This window comes from Podarcis bocagei (assembly GCF_964188305.1).
Source record: "Podarcis bocagei genome assembly, chromosome: 12".
NCBI lineage: Eukaryota > Metazoa > Chordata > Lepidosauria > Squamata > Lacertidae > Podarcis > Podarcis bocagei.
Window position 1 is genome coordinate 39,171,656 of NC_138137.1, and position 22,553 is coordinate 39,194,208.

The 22,553-nt window shown below is 44.0% G+C and overlaps 2 protein-coding genes across 19 annotated transcripts in view; one reads left to right on the plus strand and one right to left on the minus strand.

Moving 5' to 3' along the window:
* Nucleotides 1–22,553, minus strand: part of PIP4K2A (phosphatidylinositol-5-phosphate 4-kinase type 2 alpha) — a 190,582-nt gene that overhangs the window by 78,747 nt on the left and 89,282 nt on the right. The window lies entirely within an intron of this gene.
* Nucleotides 13,917–22,553, plus strand: part of ARMC3 (armadillo repeat containing 3) — a 67,283-nt gene continuing 58,646 nt past the window's right edge. Inside the window, exons 1-3 of one of the 14 annotated variants that reach the window (XM_081163196.1) lie at nt 13,922–14,276; nt 15,835–16,031; nt 20,164–20,252. The gene's annotated coding sequence lies outside the window, so the exon portion shown is untranslated. Of the gene's footprint in view, nt 14,277–15,830; nt 16,032–20,163; nt 20,253–22,553 lie in introns of all 14 variants that reach the window. The other 13 variants (XM_081163194.1, XM_081163198.1, XM_081163195.1 and 10 more) reach the window with 13 other exon arrangements.

Consider the following 22,553-nt stretch of genomic DNA (forward strand, 5'->3'; position numbering starts at 1 on the left):
AATACAAGATGGTGGTGGTTAATTCACTCCTTGTCTGCCATTTCACCTCTCCAAATTCCCTTCCCCAGCTACTCATGGGGAGTGGAATTTGGCCACTCCTGGCTCATCTCCTCCCCACAATAAAGGGGAGCAGAGGAAATGCATCACCAAAAACATGGACAAAAGGAGGCACAGATTTGCAAAAAATGTGCACAGGTAAAGTTAGAAATCATAACTGTAATTTAAATAGAAACACGATACATTTTGCCATAGCAAAGAAGGCTGCAACCAAGTGACCTGCCTGCCTGTATTGTCTGCTGACTAGATGCTAACTGTTGATTGGCAACTTCAAGCCCTCCTTTCTTATGGTACTTTATCTGGAATGGGACTTGGACCAGCCAGGGCATCAAACCAGGGACTGTTCTCTGTACAGTAGGACACATGGTCACCTTAAGAGATTAGACCAAGCCTGGGTGGTGCCACCATCCATGTAAGGAAAGATGCAGAAAATCTCTACACTGATTCAGTGTCTACCAGGAGAAACTTTCTGTATCATACTAATGAAGCTGCCTTATACCAAGTCAGACTATCAGTCCATCAAGTTCAGTACAGTGGTACCTCTGGTTAAGTACCTTAATTCATTCCGGAGGTCCGTTCTTAACCTGAAACTGTTCTTAACCTGAAGCACCACTTTAGCTAATGGGGCCTCCCGCTGCCGCCGTGCCGCCAGAGTACAATTTCTGTTCTCATCCTGAAGCAAAGTTCTTAACCTGAAGCACTCTTTCTGGGTTAGCGGAGTCTGTAACCTGAAGCGTATGTAACCTGAAGCGTATGTAACCCGAGGTACCACTGTATAGTATACACTAACTGGCAGGGAGTTATTAGGGTTTCAGAGTCTCCCCCAGCCTAACTTGGGAGATGCCAAGGATTGAACCTGTGACCTTCTGCATGCTAAGCAGATGCTCTAACTACTGAGCTGCAGCCCTTACCCAAACGTTGTACATTTGTATCAGTTAAGTTTGTACATTAGCACTAAAAGAAAATCAAAACAATTAGCTGAAGACGGTAACACTACCAGATACATGCCACCATGAAGCTGCCAGTGCCTGACACATGTGTGGCATTGGTCCAGGCCAACGTTATATGGGGTTTGGTGCCACCCGTGAGGCAGAAGCCTGGGCAGGGGGAAGAGGAATGCTCAGAGCTGTCAGAGATGGGCAGGGAGGATATGTTGGAGGAAGAGACTGTTCAGGCGAGGGACAGGCCAATCGAATCCCCATCATCCCCCACCCTGCTGCCTCCTAGAACCAGGAGGGACTTGAAGACAGAAGAGCAGCGATGCCTTCCACACAGGAAAAGCCTCAAGTTGTGTGCATGCACCCTGTCAGGTGAGGGTACAGAAGCTGGTTGGGGTGTGTAGTCCCCACTGTTGCTGCAACTGCTCCACAGGGCACAGCCCTGGGACAGCTGCCTAGAGGCCAGAAGAAAGTGTGTGGGTGTATCTGGGGCATCATTGGAATTGCTGTAAGTGCATGCTTTTGTCAATAAAGAATTTACTATCAGACATGTGCCTTCCTTGGCCAGGGGTGCCTGAGGACTCTTTGTTCTTATTGGCACAATAGGCTAACATGGTTACACCTCTGAAATACATTTCTGGCTAGGATGCTTGGGTCTGTATTCTTTGAAGTTCTGGATGGATGTCCAATAATAAAATCCATTCAAAACTGTACACTGTCAGATTGTGGAATATCAACAGGGCTCCCTTTCTGGAAACATCTGTGTTACGCTTTAATTTGTACTCTTAAAGATAAGGTGCAGGCAAAAGAATGAAAGATGCAGGTCAACAAATATGGAAAGTGGATTAGAGCTTTCAAGTAGTCGGCCAACAATATTGTGGGTGCTTCGATGTAAGTGGAATAGCATGCCTGGATATAGCTTATTTGCAGACTTTTGAGCAAGAGTGTGTGGGTGGAAGCCCAAAAATAAGCACTAGCATAATTACTTCAACAGTAAATGTTAACATCCAACATATTGGGAGAAGCAAGCCGGCCTGCTTTTGTGTTTTTAACAGGGGTTGACATTACTCTCTGCTGATTCTTAGCTGCACAGATAAATCAACTTACACCTGAAGATTTCTGAGCAGGCTAGGCCACTCTTTTGATCAGCTGGCAATCCTACTTGATTGCATTGTGTACAGGTTAAGTGGTAAGACTGTTCAGTTAGGGCATGGGAGACCTGGGTTCAAAACCTCGCTCCGCAATGAAGCTCACTATATGTCACCCGGGATGAGGAGTGCCACCTGCAATCCTCTGTCCACTCAACATGAGAGTAAGTTGTATCAAGCTCCTCTCTTAATTGAACAGTGAAGCAAGCCACAGAGTGGTTGATTTAGTATTACATCCTCCTCACAAGAGAGGAGGATAGAGACCTAGGTGCCCCCCATGGGACCTCCTTGGTGCCCCACTAGGTTCCAGCAGCCTCCACTGTGTCCCAAGAATGGCTACATGCTGACTTTAAATGAACTGAGCAAACATAAGGAGAGGCATAGGTCTACACTTCACATGGGATCTCTCTCCCATTGTTACATTACAGGGCATGTAGCCTACGGCACGTTTAACACAGGCCTTGATCTGGCCCTGTCTGTGAATGCCAAACTACAAACTTGGGGACGAAAGCCGTTGCTCAATGTGACAGACTCCTCCAGATCAGCGCTAAATTATTAATCGGGGCTGTGTTGTCAGTGTGAACATATTGTGCTGCATAATAATAGCTGCACAAACAGCGGAGGAGCTGTGCTGAATCTGCATTATTGATAAACAGAGAAGAACATTCACTTCTAATTACGCGTTTAAGGCCCAAACAACAAACCTAGAAGGTTCTTTGTAGCCGCCAATCTCCACAGGTGCCAAAAGGCAAAAGGTGGCTTCAAAGGGCAGAGTTGTAGCCTTTGCCAACAGGGAGCTTCACTGCGTGTAGGGGTGGCGAGTGTCTCTCCTGCACATGGCCAAGATGCCGCTCCCCATGGACGTGGGACGGGAGCAGCGATAGACTAATATAGCTGAGACAAAACGCAGTGTTCACATATTGCAAAGTGGGGGCGGAGGACGACATGGGAGACAGCCACAGCAATTAAGAACATAGAGGAGAAGCATACTTACGCCTTCAAGCCACAACCGTACCCTCATCCATGGCACACCTTTACAGCAGCATACCCTCCAACTTCTTCTAACCTAAATCTAGGGCATCCCCTGCCTCCATCATGCCGCCCCACCAGGCAACCTCACTGCTTGCGGCTTTTTTCAGCAATGTCCCGGTCAAATCAGGACGATTGGCGGGTGTACATCAGCTCCAGAACTGCAGTACAGGAAGTTTCTCTTCTATTGACCTCAATGGGAGGAGAATGGCATGGTGACAGTATATCTCATGTTCTCCTGCTTTGTGGAACCCCTTTGGCTCCTTGGTATACTCCAGAGCTTAGGGAGAGGAAACAAGTGGAGGGGTGGCTCAAACGTGAGCAGAGGAAAATTCTGGTTGAGTGCAATTGAACATTGAGCCTACCTAGTGGCAGTGAAGGCAGCAAAGAATAATAGCTTTATTGCTTCCAATGCAGCCACACTTTGTCATCTGGCAGAGGACCTCTGGGTAGTGTGGGGCCTTTTACTGTCTGGCCTGAAGGAGGTGGAAGAACCAAGGCACCTCAAAGTGACATGACACAAAGGTTGCTACCACACCACTGGAAGCAGAAAGCAAGCCGAGGAACTGGGTCATTGCCTCCACCCTTCCATTAAATGCTCCTAATACACAGAATTACAGCTGTAAAAGATGCATTTTATCAGCACATTTCCATAATTGTTACCTATGTAAAGCCACTGAAATATATTGCTTATGATGTATGCACTGCAGATTACACAGAAAAAAGTGAGCAAAATATGTGTGCTGGAGAGAGGCTTATTTGTTTTTGTTTTTCTAATGAAAGAATTGTATTTACCTACGTAGATACTCTTGCAGAAATGACAATACCCTGAGTTCCCGTATGGGATTTATTGCTAGAACCTGTTGTTTGTTGTTCATTTTTATTTATTTGTTACATTTATATCTCACCTCTATTCCTATGAGCTCAAGGTGGTGTGTACATGGTTTCCCTCCGCCCCCCCCCCCCATCTATTTTTTTTCCATTATCTTGAAGCAGAAAATTAAACAAGAGCTGAGTTGAATTCCTGCTGGCAAAAAAAAGCAGAGTCATTTTCACAGGACCATCTCCTTAGACAATGTAAACGTCTGCAGTTCCCATCAAAGCTAGTTATTCTAATTTACACTGAGAGAGGATTTGGTTTAAGGAGCAGAGTAATGAGCACAGTACGATTGCCAGATCACAATTACAAAAATAAGGGTCCCTCTGGGGAGGTACTGTCTAGTCTGCTCAGATACAAAGCTGGGGTATTCCGAAGGAAGGAACATTTGTTTTTAAAGACCTGTCATGTTCTGAAATATTCTATTTCCTTAAGACAGGAATTGCTAACCTGTGGCCTTCCAGATGTCAATGGACTAAAGCAGTAGGGGGAACCATTGGCCTTCTGGATGTTGCTGAACTACAACTGCCATCAGCCCCTGCATGCATGGCCAATGGCCAGGGATGGTGGAGATTGTAGTTCAGCAACATCCAAAAGCCAAAGGTTCCCCACACCTGGTTTATAGCCCCCATCCTTCCTGACTATAAGTAAAGGAAAAGGGGCCCCTGACCATTAGGTCCAGTCGTGACCGACTCTGGGGTTGCGGCGCTCATCTTGCTTTATTGGCCGAGGGAGCTGGCGTACAGCTTCCAGGTCATGTGGCCAGCATGACTAAGCCGCTTCTGGCGAACCAGAGCAATGCACGGAAACGCCGTTTACCTTCCCGCTGGAGTGGTACCTATTTATCTACTTTCACTTGGAGGTGCTTTCGAACTGGTAGGTTGGCAGGAGCAGGGACCAAGCAACGGGAGCTCACCCCGTCGCGGGGATTCGAACCACCAGCCTTCTGATCGGCAAGTCCTAGGCTCTGTGGTTTAACCCACAGCACCACCTGCGTCCCTTCCTGACTATAGACCAAGCTATTTGGGGATAATGAGAGATGGGAGTCCAAAAACATCTGTAGGGCCACATCTTCCCCATCCCTGCACTAACACTTACTCATCCCTCTCCTCCACCCAATTCTTTTCCTTCCCCAAAAAAAGGTGATTCCAGCCAGTTATGAAATATGGAACAGATAGCGTCAGCAAACCAAGGACAGGCATTTAGATGAAGAGGGGTGTTATTTTACATATTTAGAAATAAAAGATCCAACGCATGACCCATACTTGATCCAATTAGGCTTTTGTAACAACACACACAAAATAGAAGAAGGAAAGCATAATGTGTATGACTACCTGCTGTTTTTTGGATTCTGGCACAATCTAGATGGAAAAAAACCACAAACCCTAGTAATCATCTCAACTGGCTTCCAATAATAGCCAATTATATAGAGGGTTAAGCCAAGGTTCTCTTAAGCACACACATCAGCTTGATTATCAGCAGCAAAAATGCATATAAGCAACACTTTCTAGAGCTTATGAGTGCACATTTTAAAAATGAGCAATATAATTTAGAAGGAGATTAAGGCGTAACGGCACACAACCCAAGCACTTTGTTTACTTCAGCTGCTTGTAATGGGCTCCACTTACAAAAAGAAGCATAAATCACACATACATTTTTTCCCACACATACATTAGTACAGTAAAGCATGGTTTTTATCATATTTGTGAGACACTGGCCCCTGGCTGCTTGGCAAGAAGAAAGCTTAAATGGGGTTCCTCTTCTTGCTGTGGAACAGGGAGCTAGCAGTCTTCTTTTGTTGGTCACAAAGGATATTAGTCCCTGCACAATTTTGTCATTAGACCAGATGCTATTTGGTGCCTTTTTGCTTGAATGCGTATAACTTTTTTACTGCAGCTCTGCTTTTTTGTTATTGCTTCCAAAGACTCAGATGTTCTTCCTATGATTTGGACAGAGTGGATCCACTTTGCAGATGGTCACATGATATTGCAGAACCAATTGTGTGTGTGTTACAATGTGCACTTGCATGGAAACACTTTACCATGTGACTCCAAAGCATCCAAAAATCAGCTTGCCTGGAATGGCTCATGAGTATCTGGTTGGCTACAGTGAGAGCAGGATACTGGACTAGATGGGCCATTGGCCTGATCCAGCTGGCTCTTTTTGTGTTGTTAACTGAAGCCTCACCTGCTGAGTAAGAAAATAGGAAGCTGCTTTATACAGTGGTACCTCGGGTTACAGACGCTTCAGGTTACAGACTCCGCTAACCCAGAAATAGTACCTTGGGTTAAGAACTTTGCTTCAGGATAAGAACAGAAATCGGGCTCTGGTGGCACGGCAGCAGCGGGAGGCCCCATTAGCTAAAGTGGTGCTTCAGGTTAAGAACAGTTTCAGCTTAAGTACGGATCTCCGGAACAAATTAAGTACTTAACCTGAGATACCACTGTACTGAGTCAGGCCATCTAGCTCATTCAGTGATTCCAATGGAATCACAACCCAATATAATTCTTAGTGTTCGAGACTCTTATTCTTAAGGTACAATTAAAACAATGGCTAAACAAGGGTTAAATTTAAAACTGAATATTTTTGTGGGAAGAAAAATGATATTGGTTGTTTCAGTGAAGTAATAATCTTGATGACGAGTTGTACGTTTGTTCTTACACAAGTCAACAGGGGAAAAAAGTTATTTATTACCAATCCTTTCAGGGTTATTATATCAAGCAAGGTGAATGAGGAAATCTTTGTACAATATGCCAGCAGATCATATTCATAACTCATAGCTGATCATAAACATAAAGTGATTGATGCCTCTGGAAAAAGTAATGTGAGCAAGTCTTCTTTCAAGTATGCAATCTGGCAAATAATAACGCCAGGACTGATCATTCAGGAAATGAAAAATGTCTTCTTCAGCAGGGTGCTTTCTGTGCATTTGGAAAGATTATTTCAGGAACCAGAAAAGTACACAATTTTTTCTGAAGCTTTAAATCTTTCAAATGTGTGGGGCTTTGATGAACAAATCCATGTTGCTTTTAAATGCCTTTGCAAGATGAAGATGAAAGATGCTGTTCCAAATAATTATGGATTACAAACTTTCTGAAAACTCACACTTGATTTGTCTCACATGAGTGGGGGCTCGATAAATCGGGAAAGGATTTTTGGCAGTCATGGTAATGCTTCTTCTAACCAATTATATGTAACTTTAAATTACATGCTTTGTTTTGCACACAAAAACAAGAAAATAAAGTTCCACATTGGGTTGTGTGCAGAGTAAACTCTTCTGTGAGTGGAAGGAATCCTTCTGTTTCAGGAAAGGTCCCTTCAGTTCAGGGGAGAGGCTTTGATCCTTGGGGGGGGGGGAGTGTCAAAGCAATAGTAACCAATAGCTGCTTTCACCTGCGGCACCTAGTACCAACTCCTAAACCAGGCTTCCTCAACCTCGGCCCTCCAGATGTTTTTGGCCTACAACTCCCATGATCCCTAGCTAGCAGGACCAGCGGTCAGGGATGACGGGAATTGTAGTCTCAAAACATCTGGAGGGCTGAGGTTGAGGAAGCTGGTTAAACAATAGGTTTACAACCTTTCTGAGTCCACAGCTCCCTTGACCAACACTTTCTGAGGCTCACCTTTGGCCTGTCTGCGGACAGTGCAGCCCCCTCCAAGGTGGAGGCAGGGCTCGGGAACTACATTTCCCATCAGGCACGCTTTGCAGATGACACAACCCTTGCTTCCACCATAAGTGGCCACTTCTATTAATCTACACAATCTAATCTACAGTATCTATTAAGAGATGGGAAGGAAAGAAGGAGCTACAGAGATTGGTCCTGTTCTTGGCTCCCTTCACCATCATTCAAGGCGCCCCAGGGCACTGCGGCACATCAGTTGAAAACCATTATATTATGAGGATTGCGGGGTGGGATGGGACGGATGTATCCTGAGATGTGGAAAAAGGAACGAGGAGTTGGGGGGATGTATAAAACCAAGGCAGTGGTCATGGATCACTGCCTTGCTGTGGCAAAGGGGCTTGAATAACTCAGAGAAGCTATGAGCTATGCTGTGCAGGGCCACCCAAGATGGACAGGTCATAGTGGAGAGTTTTGGCCAAATGTGATCCACCTGGAGCAGGAACCGGCAGGATACTTGGCAGTATCCCTGCCAAGAAAACTCCATGGACAAAGACAACAGGCATATAATAGCATGAGTTTGACCAAACTGCAGGAGGCAGTGGAAGACAGGATTGCCTGGTGTGCTCTGGTCCATGGGATCACGAAGAGTCGGACACAACGAAACGACTAAACAACAACAACAACATAAAGCCAAAAGTGCTTACAACAAAACCAACAGTGGAAATGCAGCCTCAGGGACACTGGAGAAACAAAATTATGTCTGCATCCCCAAATTTAGTCATTGCAACGCTTCAAGGAACCAAGTAGAGGAGCCAAAGTGCTTCAATGGGCAAGGAAAAGCAGCCCTGGAGTTGGCCACTGGTTCTTAGTTGCCTTAGTGCCAGTGGGCCCCTACGAAAAATAGAGTAATCAGCGAGTGGCATTCTGAGAATAATTTTAGAGAACCAGTGGCGTAGCGTGGGGGGTGCAGGGGGGGCCGGCCGCACCGGCCGCAACATCTGGGGGTTAGGGTTAGGGGGCGCAAATCCACGGGTTAGGGGGCGCAAATTACTTGCCTTGCCCCGGGTGCTGACAACCCACGCTACGCCACTGTAGAGAACTCACACTATCAAACATGCTCTAGTAGGGTCACCATTCTAGTCACATTCCATGTTTGCATAAAACAGGAATTTCTGCTCAAATACTGGTTTGCTGTGTCGTTGAACAGCACACAGTGATGATCCAAGAAGACACTCCAAAAATAAATTACTTCAAAAGGCTTAAACAAACAGAAAGACTGGCTTTAAATATCACTGAAGGAGAAACCACAATACGAATGCTGAAAACCTTTTTGAAAATGGTAACATTTATGTCACCCAAGAAGATATAGTATTACTTTATTTGTTGCCTATAATATGGACTGCATAGTAAATGAAATAAAGTTATTTATACTCCAAACAAAAACGTGATTATATTTCAGAAAACATTTTCATAACAATTTCATCTCAACTGGAAAACCTTTGCTATGTTTCCAGTGAAAGCCACCCTTATAGTTTTATAAACTGATCTGGTGATCACCCCACCTAATGCTCTTGGGTTTAATTTGATTTTTGACATTTTCAAAGTGGGAAGCAGCTCAGAAGAAGTGAACTCTGCCAGTACTTCTCCCAGCATGAGGATTTAACACTGAGGTTTTATTTCTTCTTGTTACCTTATTTTATTGATTTATTTTATAAAATTTATACACTGCTTGATTGTGAAGAACTTCAAAGAGGTTTACAAAAAGATAAAACAATAAAATCAATTTTAAAAAATCACAACCATACTTTAAAACATACAGAAGTTAAAATATTAAAACAGATTCAAATTACCTCAGCTTTCTAAGCATCTGGGTTGGCTTGTCTAAACAAGAATGTTTTCAGCAGGCACCAAAAAGAGTACAGTGATTGTGCCTGCTTGATCTCAACAGGCTGGGAGTTCCAAAGATTCTATTCTATTCTATTCTATTCTATTCTATTCTATTCTATTCTATTCTATTAATATTATAATATTACATTGTTTTTGTCAGTTGCTTTGATTATCGTTTAAATGAAAAAGCAGGATATAAATCAAGGACAGGGAAGCTCAGGACTGGAGGCCAAAAGTGCCCCTCTAGGGTCCAGTCCTCTCTGGCTGGTCTTGAGGACTCTCCTTAGGCTACACCTTCTCTTCAGCCACACCTTCTCTCCTCTTGCTCACCTTTGCACCCTCCACGGGTGTTTTTGCCTGCCTGGAATGTGTTTTCTAAATTTGATAATGTCTCTTGCTTGCCTGAATACAGATGTGTGTATGAGTCTGTATAGAAACTAGTTCAATGTATAAAGGTAGATTTTCCAATCGTTTTCCCACCTAGTCTCTGGCTCTGCCCTCTGCTGGAATTTGGCTGCCAGAAGTCTGCCCAGAAGGCAATGTGGCCCTTGGTCTGAAAAAGATTTCCCACCACTGGTGTATGTGATTAAAACTGAGTATATTGGAAATAAATAATGGATTTGCAACCAGCGGCATGGTGGTAGTGCTGTATGCACATAATATATGTGACAAAAATAGTCGTGCTCTTGTTGGTAAAGCTAGTACTGTATATTGTTTGATGTCAGCAGCTAGCCAGCAGTAAATCACACCTAATAAGCCCAGCAACTCATCTCCAGTAGGTCTAGCTTCCATGAAGCAGTTGTTGAGGCTGAAGGTACCCTCTCCCCACAGCTGCCTAAGCTCCTTCCTCTCCAGGGTTTCTTCCCAAGCAATCAGAGATTGTGTTTGCACATCGCTAATCTCTTCTCTGCCCTTTTCATGCCTCTTCTGGTTCTGGGAGAGAAGGGTTGAGAGGAGCTTGTTGAAGCAGGTGAGGGAGATCCTCATGACTCTTTCATCAGCCTGATTCATCTCTGCCACCTACTCTCCTGCTTCAGCTTCTGGTTCTGGACTGCTCTCTGCCACAGATTCTTCCAGCTCACTAAGCCCTGTTACATCTTCAGCTTCTGACACCTCCTCTTCCCAGTCTTCTCTCTTTTCTCTGTGTGACCCCTCATTGTTGTCCCACCACCACTCCCCAGGCTCTGAGCCTTCTTCCCTTGGTGGTTCCCCAGCTGGTTCCTCCCACCATTCCTCTGCCTCCAACCTGTCCATGACATTTGAATAGAAAAATGCCATGAATCCCTTTGCCACAGTACACACTGCCAAATGCTATTCATTTGTTCATAGCATTAGATGAAACTCAAGTTCTGAATAGTCAGTGCAGAATGAGATGAGGACCAGGATGTTTTCTTTCACAAAGCTAATAGATCCTTTGTGGGAGGGGGGTTGGCTGACTATTTCATAAAACAATGTGTGTGTATGTGTTGTTTTACTTATTTGAAAGAAAGGTGGAGAAAGAGATTCTCACAGGAGGAATTTGAACAGCAAAGCTCTCTGATAAAAGAAGGCTAAAAAGTTCATTCCAAATACCAATTTGCTAATAGTCCCATGAGAATAATGTTTATATTGGCAACAATGAACAAATAGAGATGAGTGACAGGTCCACAATTAAATCATGAATGGAAGCAAATATTCCCAGTGCAGAGTATGCATATCACCTGCCAATACAGTCTGTAACCTCGGGTTACAGACGCTTCAGGTTACAGACGCTTCAGGTTACAGACTCAGCTAACCCAGAAATAGTACCTCGGGTTAAGAACTTTGCTTCAGGATGAGAACAGAAATCGTGCGGCGGCGGCACGGGAGGCCCCATTAGCTAAAGTGGTACCTCAGATTAAGAACAGTTTCAGGTTAAGAATGGGCCTCCAGAACGAATTAAGTTCTTAACCCGAGGTACCACTGTAGAAAGAGACCAATATTCCAATGTCCTGAGACCATATTCTTATGACTACATTACTCCAGTTTTCCAATTAGCTCCTACAAATTATTACCCTGGATGTAATCACACCTTTCAGATCAGTAGAATCGTCAATTCCTCCTGCACTTCAGTTACAAAATGCCTCAATATGCATGTGAACTTCTGGGATAATTTCACCCAGTTTGATAGTTAGCACTGGTGTCAGACTCAGTGGTGGACCTTGGAGTCTCAAATTTCAGTGGCACCCTGTGCGACGCCAAAATTCAGCCCCCATCCATCACCTTCCAGTCTACATCACAGCTGAGATGCCCTCTGTGGCACCCCTGAGGCTCTGCACCCAGTGCAATTGAACAAGTTGTGCTCCCCTAAAGCTGCATCTGTTGGACTTGAACAAAGGAGATCTGGTTTCAGGCTAAGAGGCTTATTGGGTGATCTTGGGCCAGTAGCACAAACATCCTAACCTACCTTGAACAAGGAGAAGGGCCACAGCTAAGAGGGGAACGGCTGTCACTTGGTAATAGCTATCTGCTTTGCATGCAGACTGTCCCAGGTTCAATCTGGCATCTCCAGGTAGGACTAGAAATGTCCCATTTGCAGAACTGCTGCCAGTAAGTGTAGACAATGGATGAGGAACTATGACTATGTTGGACTCCAACTCCTATCAGCCCCAGCCAGTATGGCCAATGGTCAGGGATGATGAGCACTGTAGTTCAGCAAATGTACGCAGGGCCACAGGTTCCCAACCCTAGATGGACCAATGGCATGTTCTTATGTTGCAAAATTGTCGTAAATTAATTGGGATAATTGCCACATATAGTGTCTGAGCAAGTTGGAGGAAGGGCAGAATACAAATGTTTTTAATCGTGTTCTGACCTTTCTGTTGTGTTTATGGAGTGGTGAAGGCAAACTCTCATTAGCTCCACAGGGGGCAGGGGACAATCTTATTAAGGTTTTATTCAGTGCTTTTTTTCTGGGGGGATACAGAGGTATGCATACCCCTAAACATTTTTTGAATCTTTGTACTTTTGTCCATTTACTGTATTTATTTTTCCCAATTTGCACTATAAAATGGTGGTTTTCTTGGGTCAAAATGAGAGTATCCCTAAACAGTTTTTTAAAGAAAAAAGCACTGGTTTTATTTTACAGAGAATGATGGTGGTTCTTCTCACTCCCACTTTCGAAGGTGGGCCAGTCTGTTCCTGAAGAGTAGCTAAAGGGAGTGAAGGCCATTATGGTGGAAGGGGACTTTAGTCACAGTGTTCAAATTCTCAAAAGAAAGATGTTGAGTCCCATGTCTGTATGGAAGATTATGAGGAAATAGAATATGGATAAAGTTTATGGTTTGGTGTATTCTACTTTAGTGGTGGATTTATTCTGCTCACGTTTGTTCTGTGATATTCAGCAGTGCATCCACATTATTGCTGTCCATGATGGTATTTGTAACTGGGCAGTTTAATCTTGAGCTCACAGCTGTGTGACTAAGTGTAGGAAAGCACACATTATGGAAGGTGCGGTTAAAATGCACACACGCATATATACAAATTAAAATGCAGTATGTGTTTGTGTGTTCCGAATGGGAACTGCGTTATTTTGTACCAGAGGGAATGTGGGTGTTTTAGGAACTAACACTGGATCGTATGTCTCTTGTACACCACCTCTGTAATGTGGCGTAGGCGTGAGATAACGAAAAGGGTTTCCAAGAAAATAAGGCGGACGGAGGAGCAGAGGCTCCTCCTTCTGAGAAGCTTTCAAAAACCCCGATCCCTGCTAGTAACTGCGCATGCGTCGTCGTCATCGGTGTCGTCATCATGATCAGCAACACACTGACTACATAGAGATAAGGTCTTTAAAATTACGATTCAATTATTCTGCGACGGCTGAGGATGAGATTGGTTTAGATTTCCAACCAAAAATCTCCCATACACACACATTTACGGGTTGCTGTAAATATAAGTCGCTGTCAGGGAAAAGGAGGGGTATAAATAAATAAAACGATCAGCCTACTAAACTCACACGTCCCAGTAGAAAATCCAGGGCTCAGTTTGTTTATTTATTTGAAACACTTCCACCTCGATCTTCGGTGGAAAACAAAACCAAAAAGCAATACCAGAACGGGTAACAATTAAAAGCCATGCATATACATTCATTCACGCACGTAAAAGCAATCTTAATCTGAAAATTTGAGTGAAGATTGTTGTGCTTTTAAATGTTTCAAAGTTAAAATAAAAATAAAAACCCATACCTAAGACCTGAGTTGGAAAGGGTACTAGAATTGTCATTGCTGTCACGTTTTGTTGGAATGGTGGAGAGAAGGCGCACGTTAAATTCCTGCCCCTCTCATTGATTTCTATGAGACGCTTTTAGTCCCGCCCCTGCGGAAATAAAGATGGCGTTCAAAGCGAACCCGGAATCTGTAAGTGGTGTGCTAGTCTACTTGAGCAAGTCTATGACTAGCTACAGCAGGCTCTGCTTTCCTCCCGCCTATACTTTACGGGCCCGGGAAGCTCCTGTTACGCATGCGCTGAAGTCTCTCGCCTGGTGGTGTAACCTAGCAACGGGAGAAGCCGGACGCGTTAGGAAAAGAGCGAGGGGACAGGCGTTGTGGGTTCTTGGGAACGCAGCTACCCGTGTAAACAGTAGTGTACAGATCTCGCTGAACTGGTGAGACTTTCCGGGCCAAGGCTGGGCTGGGAAGCCGTCTAAGGCAAGGAAAAGGACGCGTGTTTGTTCCCGGGTAACAGTTGATGAATCCTCTGGGTTTTACTAGCAACTGTTTTATTAATTTTGAAAAAGAAAAAAAAGCAAGCATATGAAGAAAAATTGATTTTAAACGGGATGGGGGTATTCATTGCGTTTAGAGATTCACGCACACACGTGTCACAACAACGTGCATACGCTTCCAGAAAAGGCGTTTCCCCTGTGTGAGAGAGGGGGAGGGGGAGGGAGGAAGAAAGAAAGAAAGAGAGAAAGAAAGAAATTGCTTTTTTAAAGAAAAGTTTCCTTTTTGCAAGTATTCAAATGTTTTGTGTTTGTTTCAGAACTTATATACCGCTCCACATGAAAATAATACCCAAGTGGAACACACACACACACACACACACACACTCATACAAATCTTAGGGCAATGTAAAAGCATGAAGTCAAGAAAAAAATAAAAACTGAAGAATTAGAATGGACTATTTTCAGTTAGGGGGACGCGGGTAGCGCTGTGGGTAAAAGCCTCAGCGCCTAGGACTTGCCGATCGAAAGGTCGGCGGTTCGAATCCCCGCGGCGGGGTGCGCTCCCGTCGCTCGGTCCCAGCGCCTGCCAACCTAGCAGTTCGAAAGCACCCCCGGGTGCAAGTAGATAAATAGGGACCGCTTACTAGCGGGAAGGTAAACGGCGTTTCTGAAGGTAAACAGCGTTTCTGTGTGCTGCGCTGGCTCGCCAGATGCAGCTTTGTCACGCTGGCCACGTGACCCGGAAGTGTCTGCGGACAGCGCTGGCTCCCAGCCTCTAGAGTGAGATGAGCGCACAACCCTAGAGTCTGTCAAGACTGGCCCGTACTGGCAGGGGTACCTTTACCTTTATTTTCAGTTAGCTCAGCTAGTTAGAGCATGGTGCTATTAATGACAAGCTGCAGGTTCAATCCCCATACGGGCCACCTGCAGATTCTTGCATTGCAGGGGGGTGGACTAGATGACCATTGAGGTACCTTCCAACTCCACAATTCTATGATTTTATTTAATATATTTCAAATAACTGCTTAGCCCAATCCCAGCCATGGTTTCACAGAAGTATGAGTGCAACTGAACACAGAAGCAGCAACTCTGCTTGTTCTGGCAGGACAGAGATGAGCAGGGAGGTGATTTTTTTCCACATTTTGGACACATTTAAAGCACTATGGTACCATTTTGAACAGCCATGGCTTCCCACAAAGAATTCTTGGAGCTGTTGTTGAGGATTCGGACAGTTGTTTGGACAGCCCCTATTTCCTTCCCAGAGCTACAATTCTGAGTTCCCTGTGAGAGGGATTGACTCTTCCACTTCTCTACTTCTTTGATCCTGTATCTCCACATCCCATTTGACCCTAATCCCATTTAAAACAAAAACCAAAACCTGCCACTGGGGAAGAATGAGTGGGACCACATGAGCTTTGATCAATTTTGATTATACTTTGGGCAGCTCAACTAGGTTTTTTTCTTGACTTCACTAGGCTCACTGTGCCACATCTGAGGATTTTGTGCTTTACTTGCTTTGCTCTTTATTATCATATATGTATTTCCCTTTTCCATATTTGAGAGCTAATATTCTCCCTGCCAACATTGTAGGTAGGGATAGTTCTGTCTCTCTGGGAACATCTCCACTGTAGCTGCATAATGAGCCTTGCTTTAATGAAGAGCAGCTTAGCCAAAACTATATGAGGAAAGAAGCAAGGAATATACCGACTTACGGAGGAGGATTTCAGAGGATTTAGAAAGTAATTCATTTCTGAAGTGTACATTTTTCCAGTTCCTAACAAATCAGTTGAGGTCAGTTGTGTTACAATTTCGTGACACTCAAGGCTGCCCTGCATTTGAAAAGGGTGTCCAGGGCAGGAAAGACAGGTTTTAAAATAAGAGTGCTGCAGGTTAGGCATTAGTAATGTGGACTGGCACAGGAGTGACTGCTTGGGTACGGATGCCGCATCTGTTGGAGTAGCTCTCAGAGTTTATTCATGAACGTTAATTAATTATTTGAACAGTTGTTTTAAGCTACCTGTTGTCAAGCTTGAAGGGGTGGAGGAAGAAAGAGACTAAACAATGAGAACTGCTTTATGCTGAAATTGACCAATGCTCCATCTAACTCAACACTGCCGACTCTGATTAGTAGAGACTTTCCAAGGCACAGAAAAGTATTTTGCCATCCTGCAATCTGATATCATTTTAACCCAAGACAAGAAGGGCTTGAAATGGGATCTTTTACATATAAAATATATGCTGTGCCATAGGCCTGAGTAAACAAAGACCACCACTGCTTTGGTTACCAGAACCTTCCATGTTAGCAGGCGCTGTGGGCTAAAGCCTCAGCGCCTAGGGCTTGCCGATCGAAAGGTCGGCGGTTCGAATCCCCGCGGCGGGGTGCGCTCCCGCTGCTCGGTCCCAGCGCCTGCCAACCTAGCAGTTCGAAAGCACCCCCGGGTGCAAGTAGATAAATAGGTACCGCTTACCAGCGGGAAGGTAAACGGCGTTCCGTGTGCTGCGCTGGCTCGCCAGATGCAGCTTTGTCACGCTGGCCACGTGACCCGGAAGTGTCTCCGGACAGCGCTGGCCCCCGGCCAATAGATGTGAGATGGGCGCACAAACCCCAGAGTCTGTCAAGACTGGCCCGTTCGGGCAGGGGTACCTTTACCTTTACCTTTACCTTTTCCTTGCATCTGTCAGAATAGTATCAAATATATACATGTGTGTACTTGTCTACTGTCATTGATGTTTTGCTCTGTAAGGTGCCAGGTACAAGAAGCCAGATCTCAGTCCTAAAGAGCTTAAAAACTAAATACAACAGTGGACATGAACAGAGGAAGGAAAAGGAGAGGCAGTTGTAATAGGGGATGAAATCTTCTCATAATCTTAATTAAAGGTAAAGGTACCCCTGACCAATCGCAGATGACTCTGGGGTTGCGTGCTCCTCTCGCTCTGTAGGCCGAGGGAGCTGGCGTTTGTCTGCAGACAGCTGTGGCCAGCATGATTAAGTTGCTTCTGGTGAAGCAGAGCAGCACACGGAAACGCCGTTTACCTTCCCTGCCGGAGCAGTACCTATTTATCATACTTGCACTTTGACGTGCTTTCGAACTGCTAGGTTGGCAGGATCAGGGAGCGAGCAACGGGAGTTCACCCCATTGCGGGGATTCGAACTGCCCACCTTCTGATCAGCAAGTCCTAGGCTCTGTGGTTTAACCCACAGCGCCACCCACGTCCCTTTCCCTTAATTAGGTGGTTGCTAATGCCTAATCAATTAGGATTGACAAGGCAGTTGCCAATCAGACCGAAAAGTTATTATTCACCCATTGTGCTTCATTGTTCCTTATACACGCTGGCACTCAGATAGTGATCCGCAAGGCACTCTGTTCACAGAAAAGATTTTAGCTGGAGTGTGGCTGTCCTATGCTCTGACTGAGTTCTGTCTGGGTCCAATCCCTGTTAATGTTATTGACAGAAGTTAGATGGGCCTTAATAACAAGTCCAAGTATTCTTCCATAGTTGATATCTTTTGATTAATTTACTCCTCTTGTGTGTTGGACAACTTTGATATCCCTCTAACTCTTCAGGAGATACACTTAACTGGTGTTAAGGAAGGGGTCTTAAGAGTTCTGATGATAAATGTAGCAACCAGGTGGGAAGCTTTCTTGTTAGAGATTTGAAGCAATGGACTTGCACTTTGATGAAAGGAGTAGGAGTGAAAACAGCTACTTCCTAGTCGTATTTATTGATTTAACAACATCAAAATATAATTCCATGTTACCTAACACTGGGGGTGAGTTTTTATTTTAATCAAGCAAGTATCTATTAGAGTTTAAACCAACTAAGTGTTACACGTGAGTGGTTGCATTACCCTGCTTTTCAACGGCACCTGAAATAGGTATCTTTCTGCTTGTTTCTGCAGCAAACATGAATTAAATAACACAACTGGAACATCCATATATTTTTGGGTTTAGAGATGGAAAGCAGGGCTTAATCTAATTACAGTGACACTTCTTTAAGAAGCTCTTTAGTTTATGTGACCCTTTAATATGATTTGCTTTTAAGACAGCCCCCCTCATCTTTTTCATAAAATTGCCCTGCTGTTAATTTAAAGCAAGTGATTGAATAGCTGCCATGTTCTATTTATTTTAGGTTTATATTAAAGCGCTTTTTCTTAAAGTCTTTCCCTCTTGGGAAGAAGGATTTTGCTGTGCATCTCAGCAAGACATCGGAAATCTCACACATCATTTTTCCATTCAGATTGTTTGTCACAGCTTGTGTTATCCCTGTGGTTTACTAGTGTCACATCCACTAGAAATCTGGATTCTGCCTCACGAACCCTTACAAATTTTATCCTAAACAAAGTTAAATTAATGGAGCCAAATGTTGTCATCTGTCTTCATTAATTTTATTTCATGAACGAGTAACAACTATATTTAGTACTGCATCACACAGTGAAAATGTTTGCTTTCTGAAATAGCTTAGAAGACTCGGTTTTGGAGTTTTCAGCTAGGGACAGGATCTTCTAGTGACTGTGTGTGTTTGCACACGATAGGCCATGAGTTATGGCTTAATAATCCACAATGTAAATGAGTACTGTGCTGGTATAGGCAGCCCCTTCACTCTCTCTTTATTCCTCCCTTTGCATGAGCACATGTAAGTGGAAAGTTTTGAGTGGTTTTTGATCCCAGGAATCTGGTTTATTACTCTTAAACAAACCAGAATTGGCAAACCAACAACAAATCCCTGTTTAAAATTGGTTTATGATTTTGTCTTGATCAAGAACAACTGATGAAAATCCCAGATTCAGCAGTCATATTCATTTCTGGTTTGTTTACCTGGTTGTACAGAGGGAGGAGCAAAGTGGGAGCAAATGCATTCTCTGTACTAGCATGCTACTCATTCATATCATGTCATGCATGATTACTTTTAATGAACCGAAGACCCAGACAATATATAAGACTACATACCAATGCATTCGTAATATTCTCACTCCCTTAATCCAGCGACAAGAGGAAGCCGCTTGGGCGCCTGGGGCGGGGCGCACCACGGGGCCTCTGGAGTCTGCCTGTCTCCTCCCACTCAGCTGCCCTACAGCTGGGGGGGAGGCAGCGGGCGGACCGTATGGACAGTGCGGAGCCTGCGTGCACCGAAGCCACCGTGTCTCTTCCAGGAGAGACGCATGGCTCGGGCGTGCTGCATGCCCTGCGGTGCTGCCCGGCATTTTGTCACCCTCCTCAGTGGTGACACCCAGGGCAACCTGCCCCTACCGCACCCCTTCCTCCGCCCCTGCCTTAATCATGTTTATGGAATGGAGAGTGGACTGTGGCATTGTTTTGTCTCCTTCTCCTACGCTACAACTCTCTGATGTGAATTTACCCTGCTGGACATAAGCATTGTTAAAACTTATGTTGTCCACAGACAGCTTTCCAGGTCATATGGCCAGCAGGACTAGACTGCTTCTGGTGCAACAGAACACCGTGACGGAAACCAGAGCGCACGGAAACGCCTTTTGCCACCGTTTATATATACCACTAAAAGAGGATACTGTTCTCCTCCTATTCCTCTTCGTTCAGTTAGGAATATATGTGTGTAGTGCAGAAGTTAGGTTTGGAATAGATTCTGTTGCTGCACATTAAATATGATTTGCCTTGGTCATGTAAACACAGCTGGTAAAAGGATGAGGCCAAGAAGTAGTCAAATTTGTTGCAGGAAGTTTCTGCTAAAGACAGAAGCCTGCACAATGACTAAATAATCAGCAATACAATCATGATGCTAATTAACTGGGAATTTGCATAACTGAGGAGGAAAGTACTCCTAGTTCATAATTTTTCAACATCTGTGTACATTTGTGTGATTAACAGAAATAATTCCACTTAATTATAACATGCCCATTTTTTAGCTGCCAATAAATGAAAGTATTTCTTGTCCTGTGTTGCTTTAGGTTTCAGAGGATAGAACAAATCCAGTGAACTAGCAAGGAAAAGAAGACAATTGACTTGGATCCTGGTTATAGGCGGTGGGGTAAAAAAGGTAATTAAGTTCCTGAAAACAAATAGTTGCTTCATAGCACTATTTTTTTCTGCAAATCTTAGTGCATTTTTATGTTATTATTGAACTGGGAGAGGGGGTGCGGGTGGGGGGGTGTAGTTTAGATGTACCAAAGCAGGGAAATTATATAATTCAAAACACACTAAATGAAATCCCAAGGTGAAAATTTGATTCTCCAGCCCCACCACTGAGCTTGTGTAGTTATACCTTGTATAGAGCAAAACCTCACATAAGTTCAAGACGGTGAGGTTAGATCTTCAGTTAGCACAGGTGTAAATGAGAGCACAGGGTCAACAGCTCTAGAGAATCAATTCCATATTTAAATAAGTGCTTCTTATATAATTGTACAAAGTTCTCCCTGCCCCACTCTCCTTCCACGCAGAATTATGCTTTTCAGCTACATATGTGTGATACATTTAAGTGGGTAGGCAAACTTGAAGTTGGTGCTATCAGGTTGAGCCAGTGCTTAGGATCACAGGGAAAATCAAATAAAAATGGTAATCAGTTTTCTGTGGGAAGCCTGTATATTTTAATTTGCAGAGAAAAGAAAGTGAAGGTATTAAATTAATACATCTACTGTATATATAGCAGGCATATATATGGATTAGCTATGTTGGTTTGGGCAAAACTACATACTATCCTGGCAAACGTATTCTGCTCAAACAGAAACATTAACATTAATTTAGGGATAAGGAGAAGGCACTTGCAAGCGAAAATTGGCAAACGGATAGGTTTAACTCGTCCCGTGCTCTCCTGTCAAAGTTCCACTGACAAGCCCTCCTTTCCAGTGTTTCCTCTGCAGTTATACATGCTCTGTGTTTTGGAGTCTGTGTGTATGTGTTCAAATGACCATGTGTGTGTTTATGTACGGCTTTTATAGAGGAGAATTAACAGAGGAAAATTAAACACACTCCTTCAGCCTTGTAACACAGGCTTGGGAAACCCATCTCTCCCTTGTAAAATGTTCCATGCACAAGGATTGCAGAAGTGAATCGCGATTACATTTATCAATCTAAACTTTTTTTCAAGAAGCTATCATTGTATACGTTTCTAATTTTGGCACGCTGCTGAGCTTAGTTGTAGAGAAAAGCTGAAAGTATATTCCTATGCAGAACCAATGATTTCAATTGAAGCCTTTTTTATAGCAGTCACTCTGTTTCCTAAGCTCCCATCTGTCTTTATGTCATTGCTGTGCTGACTTGTATATTGTACTGAGAATTGACAGACCTCCTGCTGAGTTTTAGTGGTTACACTTCATAATAGTACACATTGTGAAGTCAGCTTATAAATTGCAACCACAGATTCCAATTATAACTAGAGTTGTATGTCATGTTCATGGGTCTTCGTCTGATTGAATTTTTGTGTACTTTATATTCTAGCTGAGATCTAATATAAATATACATTATAATTGCTGGCATTCTGGCCTCATCTGCTTTGGGCTATGCTATAAATACCCATCCCCTTTTTTATTTTTCCACTAAACACATATGAAAAGATTTGATTAGTGTTGGCCAAATGCACCGTTGTTGTTGTTGTTGTTTAGTCGTTTAGTCGTGTCCAACTCTTCATGACCCCATGGACCAGAGCACGCCAGGCACTCCTGTCTTCCACTGCCTCCCACAGTTTGGTCAGACTCATGTTTGTAGCTTCGAGAACACTGTCCAACCATCTCGTCCTTTCGTCCCCTTCTCCTTGTGCCCTCCATCTTTCCCAACATCAGGGTCTTTTCCAGGGAGTCTTCTCTTCTCATGAGGTGGCCAAAGTATTGGAGCCTCAGCTTCACGATCTATCCTTCCAGTGAGCACTCAGGGCTGATTTCCTTGAGAATGGATACGTTTGATCTTCTTGCAGTCCATGGGACTCTCAAGAGTCTCCTCCAGCACCATAATTCAAAAGCATCAATTCTTCGGCAATCAGCCTTCTTTATGGTCCAGCTCTCACTTCCATACATCACTACTGGGAAAACCATGGCTTTAACTATACGGACCTTTGTTGGTAAGGTGATGTCTCTGCTTTTTAAGATGCTGTCTAGGTTTGCCATCGCCTTTCACCCAAGGAGCAGTCGTCTTTTAATTTCGTGACTGCTGTCACCATCTGCAGTGATCGTGGAGCCCAAGAAAGTAAAATCTCTTACTGCCTCCATTTCTTCTCCTTCTATTTGCCAGGAGGTGATGGGACCAGTGGCCATGATCTTCGTTTTTTTGATGTTAAGCTTCAGACCATATTTTGCGCTCTCCTCTTTCACCCTCATTAAAAGGTTCTTTAATTCCTCCTCACTTTCTG